We start from the raw sequence: 9948 nt of genomic DNA, 5'->3' as shown, positions 1-9948 counted from the left end.
ACACTCTATCAATATGGGTAAATTCCCTTCCATTAACCAGTCAGTCAAAAGGTTTTTAAAATGAGTAGGTGCTTACTTTGCACAAAGCATATTTTGCAGGTGTTGAAACGGTATTTTGTTTTCTTTAGTTTCTCAGTGAAATTATTTATATTAGTGTATTTTCAACTTATAAAACATTTTTATAGTTTTTAGTTTGGCCTGACATTTTTCAATTTACTGAAATACTTTTCATAAAATAAGGATTAATTGTACCTTGAATAGAATATTTCTGAGAAAACCACACATACTTGTCGATTTTATTTGGTATTTAATGATTAGTTTTTAGTGGCTTATATATGCACATGGGTTTTCATTCCATCCTTAGTTACATAAAGCTATTTTTTTCTAGGATGGTATCTGCATTGCCAAAGGTTTTCCTGTGCTAGTAATCTTTTTAAAACAGCCTCTGAAATGTTCATTCTTTTTACTTCTTCCTTTTTTTCTTTCTTTCTTTGCTTTTTAATGTATTTGGTTGTTGTAGGGTCTCATTACACAGCTCAGACGCTTCGTGATGCTCCTGCCTTCAGCCCCTCCAGTGCTGGGATTGCGGGTGTGCACCGCCGCCACGGCCAGACTCCGGCGCACTCAGAGCGTGGGGCTGGCGTGGCTGTGGGGTCAGGATCCAGCGCGGTCCCTGCGCTTGCCCAGCAGGCGCTTTAGCCCACGAAGCTGTCTCGCTGGGCCTGGAGTCTTCCTATTGTAGTGGATGTGGCTACATCTAGATGTCCTACAGCCTGTGCGATCATAGGTGGGGTTTCTGGAAGGCGACAGGTTAGAGGGAGCTTGCTGGTAGGGCATGAACTCCTGTCACAAGAAGGTGTCACCAGCGGTGCAGTCTGGGAAGGTTCATCCACCTCCCTGGCTCCGCCCTTCCTCCTCGGCTTCCTGCAGCTGTGCACTGAGCAGCTCACCTCCAACATGCCCTCCGCCAGCTGCCTTGCCTGGAAGATGGTCAGCGATAGGAAGAAACATGAGTCCAAACATTATGTCTGAGACTAGAAGGTGAGGAAGACAGACTTTTTTTTTTTTTTTTAATCTTAGGACAAGGTACAAAAAACCCCTGTAGGGGCTCACTGCGTATATCGGATCATCTATGCAGAATAGTGATCCTTTTGTTTACAGCCTCCCAGTGCTGGGATTACAGGAGCTCCACCACACCCAGTCTCAATTGCCATCTCGGGGATCAAGCTCTCGAGCGTCTGCTTAAGCAGGTGCTTTCATCCCCTGAGCTATTTGTCCAACCCTCCTTCTGATCCATTGCATTACTATGTGGCCCTAACTAATCACACAGTACTTCCCCTTGTGTTGCTTTCTTCTTTTGAGTTGAACATTTAGCTTGTTATTTCAGTTCTTCGCTACATACTTAAAACTAAATTTCTCTATAAATGCTGCTTGAGGGGCATCATGTGTTATTTCTTCCTTTTTTTTTTTCCTGTACCAGGGATTGAACTCAGGACCTTGCGTTTGCCAGGCAAGTGCTTATTCTACTGAGCTATTTCCTCAGCACCTCGTGTTATTTCCAGTACTTGCTTTCATTTGTTTTGATTTTTTATTTGCTTGTTTTATGCTTGTTTTATGTGTTTGGTTGGATTGGTCTTTCTGTTTTCAGCCTCTCCAGTTCTGGGATGTAAAAGCATGCACCACTACACCTGGACTCGGTCGCTGGCTCAGAGCACCCTGAGGGCGGGGCTGGTGCCGCATATGGTACTGGAGATGGAACCCTGGTCCATGTGCTTGCCTAAGCAGGCTCTTAGTCCACTGAGTTACCTCACCGGACCTTACAGAGCTTTTAACAGATCAGATTATTGGCAGAAATGTGAACAATAGGGTCATTCTAATGAAGACTAACAGAGAGATGAGAAAAGGTACTGGAAACTAATTCTAAAGTGGCAAAGAACTTCACTGAAGTGTGTCCATGCTGTAGTGCCCCATGGAAGGCAGTATAAGTGTTACCATGTTCTGGGATTCTAAGGACTCATTCTAGAGATTTTTTCTAGGTTCTTCCCATCCAGAGCAAAGAAATGGATCAAACGAGTGCAAAATGCAGGGAGGTTTTATGCTCTGTAGAGCATGCATGGGCCAATTAGAAGCAGGAGGACAGGCTAGAGGATCAGAGTGACGCATTGTGAAGAGAGAGCACAGTAGAGTGGTGGTGGTAGCCATCGTCTGCAGCCAAGAGCTCACTGATGGCCATCTTTTGTATATTCCTCTCCTCAGTCTGATGTCAGATCTAGGCTGTCTTATCAAAAATCTGCTTGAATTCTTGTGAGAAGAACTGAAGACAGCATTCTCTGATTGGTCCCATACACAGGGCATGTTTCCTGGGCCTCCATTCCTGATAGGTCATGCCCACTTGTTCAGTTCCTTAGCCCTATTCTTCTCTTGCCTTGCAATGAACCCAGATATTTGGCAGAAGACAAGCATAGCTGATGGCTTTTCTATGCTGGTGGTAGTATGTGGAAGAAAAGACAAGTAATTAAAGATGGAATTTATAATCAAAAGTAAAGTAGAACTTAAAGATATAAAACAGTCTCAGTCTGGCCACTTTGTGAAGAATAAAAAACACCTCTGCATGTTCAGTAGAGCATACCAAGGGTTTGGCCCAGTGTGTATTTGATCAGGAGAAAAGTCACAGCAATGGAGAATGACTCCAAGAGTGTTTCAGAGACTTCTGAAGCTGCTTATCAGAGAATCATTGCTCCAGAGTCTTGGGGCAGAGGATTTCAAGGAAAAGGCCTAGGTCACCTGTGGGACCTCACAGCCTGCTGTCTATGTTGCTTCAAGTCTCGCTGCTCTCATACCTACCCAGAGTTCTTCCATGGCCCAGCTGTGCTGGGCACAATCCAGCTGTGGCTTTGGCTGGCTTCCTGGATCAGACAAGTGAAAAACCCTGGTGGAATTTCTGTGGGATTAACTCAGCAGGTGCTCAGAGTGAAAACCGTGGGGACATGGTTGCTTCCACTTAGACTTCAAGGGGTGCTTCTGAGATCCCCAGCGTCTAGCCAGAGAACTGCCATAGAGGTGGCAGTTGCAGTCAGACCTTCTACAAAGCCCAGGGTGATGCCCAGTGAAGCTGTGGAGAAGGGTTGCCCCTTAGCTCAGACTAGTAGAGCCACTGGATGCCAATACTAGTTTTGAAGAGCTGCAGGCATTGCACTGCCTTCTATGGCCAGTGCTACGAGGGCAATGCCCAACTGAAGTGTGAGGCCAGGAAGCCAGGAGCCTCAGGGACCTGGTCACAGCCCCCCTGTGTACCGAAGGGGAGGCAAGGGATCAAAGCAGGTAATTCTCAATCCTAAAGAGCTCATATGGTTTGTTGTGAGGTTTGGATGTTCTAGGGACCTGTACCTCATTTCTTCTTGCCTATTTTTCCTGTTGGGATCGGGGACTTTTACCCTGCATCTACGCTGCCATTGTATTTTGCAGATATTGAACTCAGGACCTTGTGCTTGCCAGGCAGGCACTAAAGCCATTGGGTTATATCCTACCACTGTATTTTAGAAGCTCATAACGTCTTTGATTTCACAGGCTCACATCTGAAGGGAAAGTTTGCCTAAGGGTGAACAGTACTTTGAGTCTTGTCCACATACAGTGTAGATAAACACAGATGAGAATTCAGTCTTAAAGTTGATGTTGTCATAAATTAAGACTTCGGGGGCTATTTTGATGGCATGTATGTGCACCACATAAGGGTGGGGCGTGGGCTTCAGCGGGGTCAGGGTGGTGTGGTTGGAAAGTTTTTGCCCTCCACAAAATTTATGTGGAAACTTAGCCCTCAGTAAATCATTTTGAAGAGGTGGGGTCTTCAGGAGGTGAGTAGCTGTGAGCCAGGACCTCAGGGGTGTCCTTAGTGACCTTATAAAAGTGCTGGAAAGAGCTCACTGGACCCTCTTGTCCTTCCATTCCTTCTCCACAGTGTCAAGGCACCATCTTTGAAACATGGAACAGGCCCTTAGCAGACATCAAACCTACTGGTGTCTTTGCCAAGTGCTATGCCTTGTGTCTAGTTGTCTCCCCAAAGCCTTGTGAAGTCATGGGGCAGCTTCTAGAGTGTGTGTTTAATTCTTGACCCAATGCTGGGATTATGGGTGTAAATGCCACATCTGCCCTGGGGCAGATAATCTGCATACAAACGTAAGGAGGAGAGAGGCCGGCTAGCTGCAGCAGCTGCTGCTCTTCCCTTTGCTCTTTGCTGTTTTCCACTGCCATGAACTGCTGCCCTCTGCCTTGGAGCCAGCTGAGTAGGGACTGAAGCCTCCATTATCTGTGAGCTAAATAAACCTTTCCTTCCTTTATTTTGGGTGCTGGGTATTTTGTCCCCGCAATGAGAGGAAAGTAACTGAATCCCATAGTGCAGTGGTGGCGAGCCTATGGCACGCATGTCAAAGCCCTCTGTTTGTTATCACTGAAAGCTCTAAAAGGCTCACCCTCACTGACTAGGACTTTCCAGCTTCCAAAATTATAACAATACTTCTTTTGCTTACATATTGCTAAATTGAAGCCATTTTCTTATATGAGATTAGCATCTGTTGTATTCTTCTGCAATCACTGTTACTAGCTTTGATACTTCAGCAAGTGTGATTAAAATCCAAATCTCATTGGTCTTTGCCCTCCTGCAGCATCCACCCCCCTCCCATTGCCCCAGCTTTCTCACTGGTCTCGCTTCATCCTTCGAATGTCAGTGCATAGGCTACTTTTCCAGGGATGCCTCTTTTCCTTCCCTGGACTAGCCCAGTCCTCTCCACTGTTTGTCATCACTGAACACATCAGATGTTCCAATGGCACCGAAGTGGGATCCGCATTCAGCACCCACCTTGTCCAGGGCAGTGTGGCTCTGGGGAGGGCAGGGGTTGTCCTGGTGTTGCCTGTATCCTGCTCTTCTGTACAGCTGTGCACCTGCTCATGGTGAGCATCATGCTTGGCTGCAGGTTGGAAAGCAGAGTAAACAGTGTGGGGAAAGGAAGGCTGTGGAGGCCTAGCAGCAGGAGGTCGCCCCTCCTGCCCAGGCTCTTCCCTTTTTTCTCTAGTTCCTGGCTGTCACGGGGGTGAGCTTTTTCTCCACCACTCTCTCCCACCATGCTGCCCTTCCCTTGGAGCCAGCCCACCATGGTTGCAAACCCTGCAACCATAAGCCAAATTAAGCCTTTGCTTAATTTGTCCTTTCATTGATGGGTGTCAAGTATTTTGTACCCGAGATGGGAAGGCTGACAAAGATGACAGAGCTTAACATTCTGTGCCAGGAGGAGGAATTGCGTCCTCTTATCAAAAACAGAACAGAAATAATGACAGATCAAGTAGAGCGGAGGAAATTTCTTTCTCAGATTATGGAGTCTGTGGCTAGTGCATTCTGCAGTGGGTTGAGGCTCCCTCAGGCTCCAGGGATTTAGGCCCTTTTTAGCTATCATCCTTGATACAGGGCTTATATCCCCATGCTTACCTTACTGGCAGAAGGTAGGGTAGAAGGGGGCAGGAAAAGTCTTGCCCCCTTTGCTTTAGTAGTTGAAGCCTTTCACGGGCTCCCAACTTGCATCTTACTGATAGTAATTAAATTCCATGGCCTCATCTAGCTGAAAGAAAATTTTGTTTTAAAGCCAGGCAGTTTGCAATTCAAATAAGACTAGGTCTGTGTTGTTAAGGATGCTGTGTATGTGTGCTAGGGAATGATACTGTTTGCGTAATAATTTCTGGTGACAGCAAGCCCCGTGAGAGGAGGCACTGAGAGAATCTGACATGTTGGATTAAGGCAGAAAGGTGGAAACGAAGAGGAAGGTCCCAAATAGAGGGTCCACAGCAGAGGGGCCACAGCATCCTTGAGGGTCCTTCTTCCTATTGACATGCTTCTGAGACATCTGTCTGTTAGTTTAATTTTATAGATTTTTGCACTGAATTCAAGGACATTAGGAGTTAAACTTCCTGGTAAATGATAAACTAAACAAAGGCGCAGCAATCTGCGCCTCTGAATCCAAGCAGGATGAATTGTATTATGTTTGAGACTGTATTTCCAAACATACTTGCCTCCCCACAGAGCTCTGTTTTGAAAGACAGAGGAATGCAGAGGACATTCATTAATAAATATATTGTTTGTAAAAAGTACAGCCATCTTCTGCTTATCCACATTCAAGATATATACATGTCTCAATGTCAGAAAATAAGTCAGAAAACCATATGGAAGCTTTATCTTCATGCCACAAGCCATCTGTACTTCCTGTAGATATTCCAAAAATCTTATAAACTTGGCACTTTTTCTCCTCTCATACTATGCCTTCACAAGACAATTCGGGCTGCTCTAGTGCACCAATTTTGTCTTCAGGAAATTGAGTTCATAGGAATTAGTGAGCACGTTTGTGTACTCTGGTTGTTGTATCCTGGAGCTGTTTGCTGCCACCCACCCTGGATTTCTCCCGGCTTCTCCCTCAAATGTGGCTATGAAGTGCTGTGTGTGTGTGTGTGTGTGTGTGTGTGTGTGTGTGTGTGACTTGAGGGATGAATTCCAGAGATCCATCTGGCTTGGTGAGACTGGTCGTCCTCTGTCAACCTGTCTGGAATGACCTGCAGTGAGCGAGCACAGCCCCGGGAAGCCTGAGGAAGCTCAGATGGATGTGGGTGGAGAGGAGGCCACACAGGAGCCAGCATGCCGGGGTTCCCAGGGCACAGCCCAGCAGGACAGAACGACCTGGTTCCCCACCAGACAGCTGCGCTTTCTAGCGTGTCCTAGGTCCCATGACTGTTCTATCAAGTCTCTGAGTTACTCTTTTAAAAATAAACCCAAGCTGCTTAGCCCCACTGAAGTGTGGGCTCCACTTACAGAGGAGTGGACATGCCTTGGAGTCAGGAGTTCTCAGCTTGACAGATTAGCGTACAGGCCGACAGATCTCTGAAACCTGCCTGCTTCCAGAATCTTCACCTGCCCAAGTCCCCTTCATCAGGGACCACCACGGTGTCACCTGTAGCCACAGTCATGAACCTTCACAATAGTTTGAAATGTAGGAACAAAAAACAGTCCTAGACATTCTTACTGAAACATCAAACTTTATATCTTTATACTAAGGTTTAATCCTGATAAGAAAAAAAAAATGCCTGACAGGATCATTCAGACAATCTAGCCCTTTTCTTCCTTTCTTAAATGTCATGGGTTTAAAAGAAAGAAACCAGGGGGCAAAAAGAGATGCTCACAGTGGTGACATGCTTGCTTGCCTCACTCACTTGTAGAGAAATCCACATAAGATGTAAATGTCAAGAGGCTGAGAGTTTTCATAATTTTAATACAATCTTATTACATCTTAGAGCCCTCCCCCACGGAGGCCTCCTGGAAGGCCACCTGTGGTCCACAGTGGCATCTCTGTCTCTCCCAGGTGATGTTCTTGTCAGTTCCTTCCCTCTGCTCCGGTCTGTCCAGGGAAGCTACAGAGTCATGGAGTCAAGATGCAAGTACTAGGGAGGAATGGAAAGACAAGGTGCGGGTGCCTGATTAGTTCAGGATCTCGGTGGTGCTTCTCCTTTCTATGCGGAAATCGAGGTGAATCAGGAAATGGATGGCGTTTTTTCAAGTCACACAAATCAGCGCCCCAGGATTCATCATTTTCACCCCATCTTTCCCCAGCTTCCCTATTCTCTTCCCCATTCTCTTGTGTTCAGTGCATGGCTCCTCAGAAGTAAGTTAGTGAGAGTGAAATTCTAATTTTGCCAAGAACTAAGACACATTTTTGTATGTAAAGACTGGCCTTTAACTTTGCAATAGCGTAAGAATTTAGGGAGACAGACCTTTTCAAAGAACGAAAGAGAATGTTACTTAGGAGAAAAATTGCTCGTGGATACTTTAAAATAATTTTAGCTCTAGAGGACCTACTAGGTGCTGGGCCCTAAGGACTTCACATCTGTCACCTTCCTTTCCTACCAGTGTGTACATTATGGCTGATATCCCTACTGAAGAAATTTAAACTCCAGATGAAGACACCAACTTAGAAAGCTTCAAAAACTCATCAGGTCAAAGGCAAAATAACACCCTCAGTATAGGTCCACTTCATTTTAAAGTGCACTCTAAATTATAATTTGGCTTCTTCCCCCATTTATTAGCCATTTATCTATAATTCATTACCACTAAAATATATTTAGTGATAATGATTCAGGGGAGCCAGTAAACAGCAACACTGAACTCCCTCTCTTTCCCAGATGCAAGCAAAATTACTTAGTTTATGGACTTAAATATTATGTCATTAGCCCTTCTCTATTATGGTGTACAGAAGTTTTAAATTCCAGAGCTTAACTCTACATGCCAAGGATGTTTTCTAAAAATAAAAAAGTTAGAAAAGTATTAACTGTGTTTTCCTTCCGAAGCTGAGAAGCAGCAGGGATACAATTAACCAAACACATCTGGGTCCTAATCCCATCTTCAGTCCCGATGTTGGGGGTCTATGTGTATGTTTAAGGACCTGGACTCTCAAGCCCAGGGCAGCCCTCCCCCCACGCCCCGGAGCCGGCCAAGACCTGGCCAGCCTCCTCTTGCGGGAGGTTCTTGGCCTCTGTGCCACGTGGCAAGAGAAGGGAGGGCGCCTCTGGAGTGTGGCTGGAGGCTCCATGCCACCGAAGGCAGGAAGAAGGGCTCAGCTTTTCACTCCCACTGGCGGGTGGGGGGTGGGGAGGCAGGCTGCCCTGTAACTCTGGGAGGACTGACGTCCTTAAGTTTTAAAGGAAATTCTTGGATGGCCTCTAGTTCCCAAGCCTCCTGAGACTGAGAACTCTTTGAGGTGGAAAACGCTTCCAAGGAAGCTTCAGAATCATTTCACTTGGTTATTTTATTTAAAAACAAAAAACAAAAAAACAAAAACAAAAACAAAAAACCCTACAGACAATGAAGACAACTTGAAGTCACTTTGCACTGCTGTCCTTTTCTTAGATCTAGCTGCGTGTTCCCGTGTGGGCAGGACACGCTCCAGGCAGGATTCCTCCAGCGCTTTAGGCACGGCTCACAGGAACCCTAGGGAGAGGGTGGGTGCGTGTGGGCATCCGGCATCCTTATGTCACGGTTTAAGAGCCGCCTTTACGTGTTTCCCTGCATAAGGCACTTTAAAGCCACTCTCTGAGGCTGGAGTGGAGCGGGGAAAAGCAAAGAGAAGTTGCCCTTCCGCGTCCCAAGAGGAAGGGTCACAGGCTTGAAGGCCGGAAATCCAGACGGTAGGCACGTCTGACCCTGTAGCTCCACCAAGTCCCTCGCTTCTTGCCTCGGTTCTAAGTCAGAGAGAGCGCCCCTCTCCCCCAGCTCTGCCTGGAAGTACCACAGCGCGGAGTCCCCCAGCCACTCTGCTTTCCAGTTCTGTGCTTTTCGCACTGGTACTAAGTTTCCCAAGTCCTGCAGCTGTGCAGTATCCGTGCTGCTGTCCACAGGAGGCTCCTCCGCTAAACTTGGGTGGCTACTTCGGGTCCTCGCTCAGCAGATTTGTTCTGGTCCCTGATTTAATCTCCCCTAAATTGGCCTGAGCTGGCCAGAGCCCACCCTATTCTCTCCTGGGCTCACCAGAGGACACCCCCAGGACAGCGCCAACCCCAAGCCCAGGCCCGGCGCCGCCGCCACTCCTCAAGCGCCAGGCGAGGGTCGCGCACGTACCTGGCTCCAGGGCTGGCCGGGCGATGCCACGTCTCGGGTCTGGGCCCGGCGCTCTGCCCTTTATAGCATACCCCTCCCGCCCCCGAGCCACGTAGAGCACGCGACAGCAGGCAGGGAGCCCGAGGGTCCCAGCCAGCCTGAAGGGACCCTCGGAAAGGGCACCCCCCGGCTGCGAGCGAGCACTCGGGAGGGGGTGGGGCTCCTGGGGGCAGTGGGGTGCCCGGGGTCCCGGGGACACTGTGGGAGGGGGGAATCTCCAGAAGGGGCGGGGTCCGGGGAGGGGACCGGGCGGTCCCGGGCGGGCGTGC

At 47.6% G+C, this 9948-nt stretch overlaps 1 non-coding gene across 1 annotated transcript; it reads right to left on the bottom strand.

The window, feature by feature from the left end:
* Nucleotides 1-7554: 7554 nt before the first annotated feature.
* LOC111814242 lies at nt 7555-7625 on the bottom strand. Its single transcript, XR_002819280.1, has one exon. It is a non-coding gene; the product is annotated as a small nucleolar RNA SNORD123 (small nucleolar RNA).
* Between the last annotated feature and the right edge of the window lie 2323 nt (nt 7626-9948).

Source organism: Octodon degus, unplaced genomic scaffold (genome assembly GCF_000260255.1).
Source record: "Octodon degus isolate 3935 unplaced genomic scaffold, OctDeg1.0 scaffold00008, whole genome shotgun sequence".
NCBI lineage: Eukaryota > Metazoa > Chordata > Mammalia > Rodentia > Octodontidae > Octodon > Octodon degus.
This window is presented reverse-complemented; position numbering and strand designations above follow the sequence as displayed.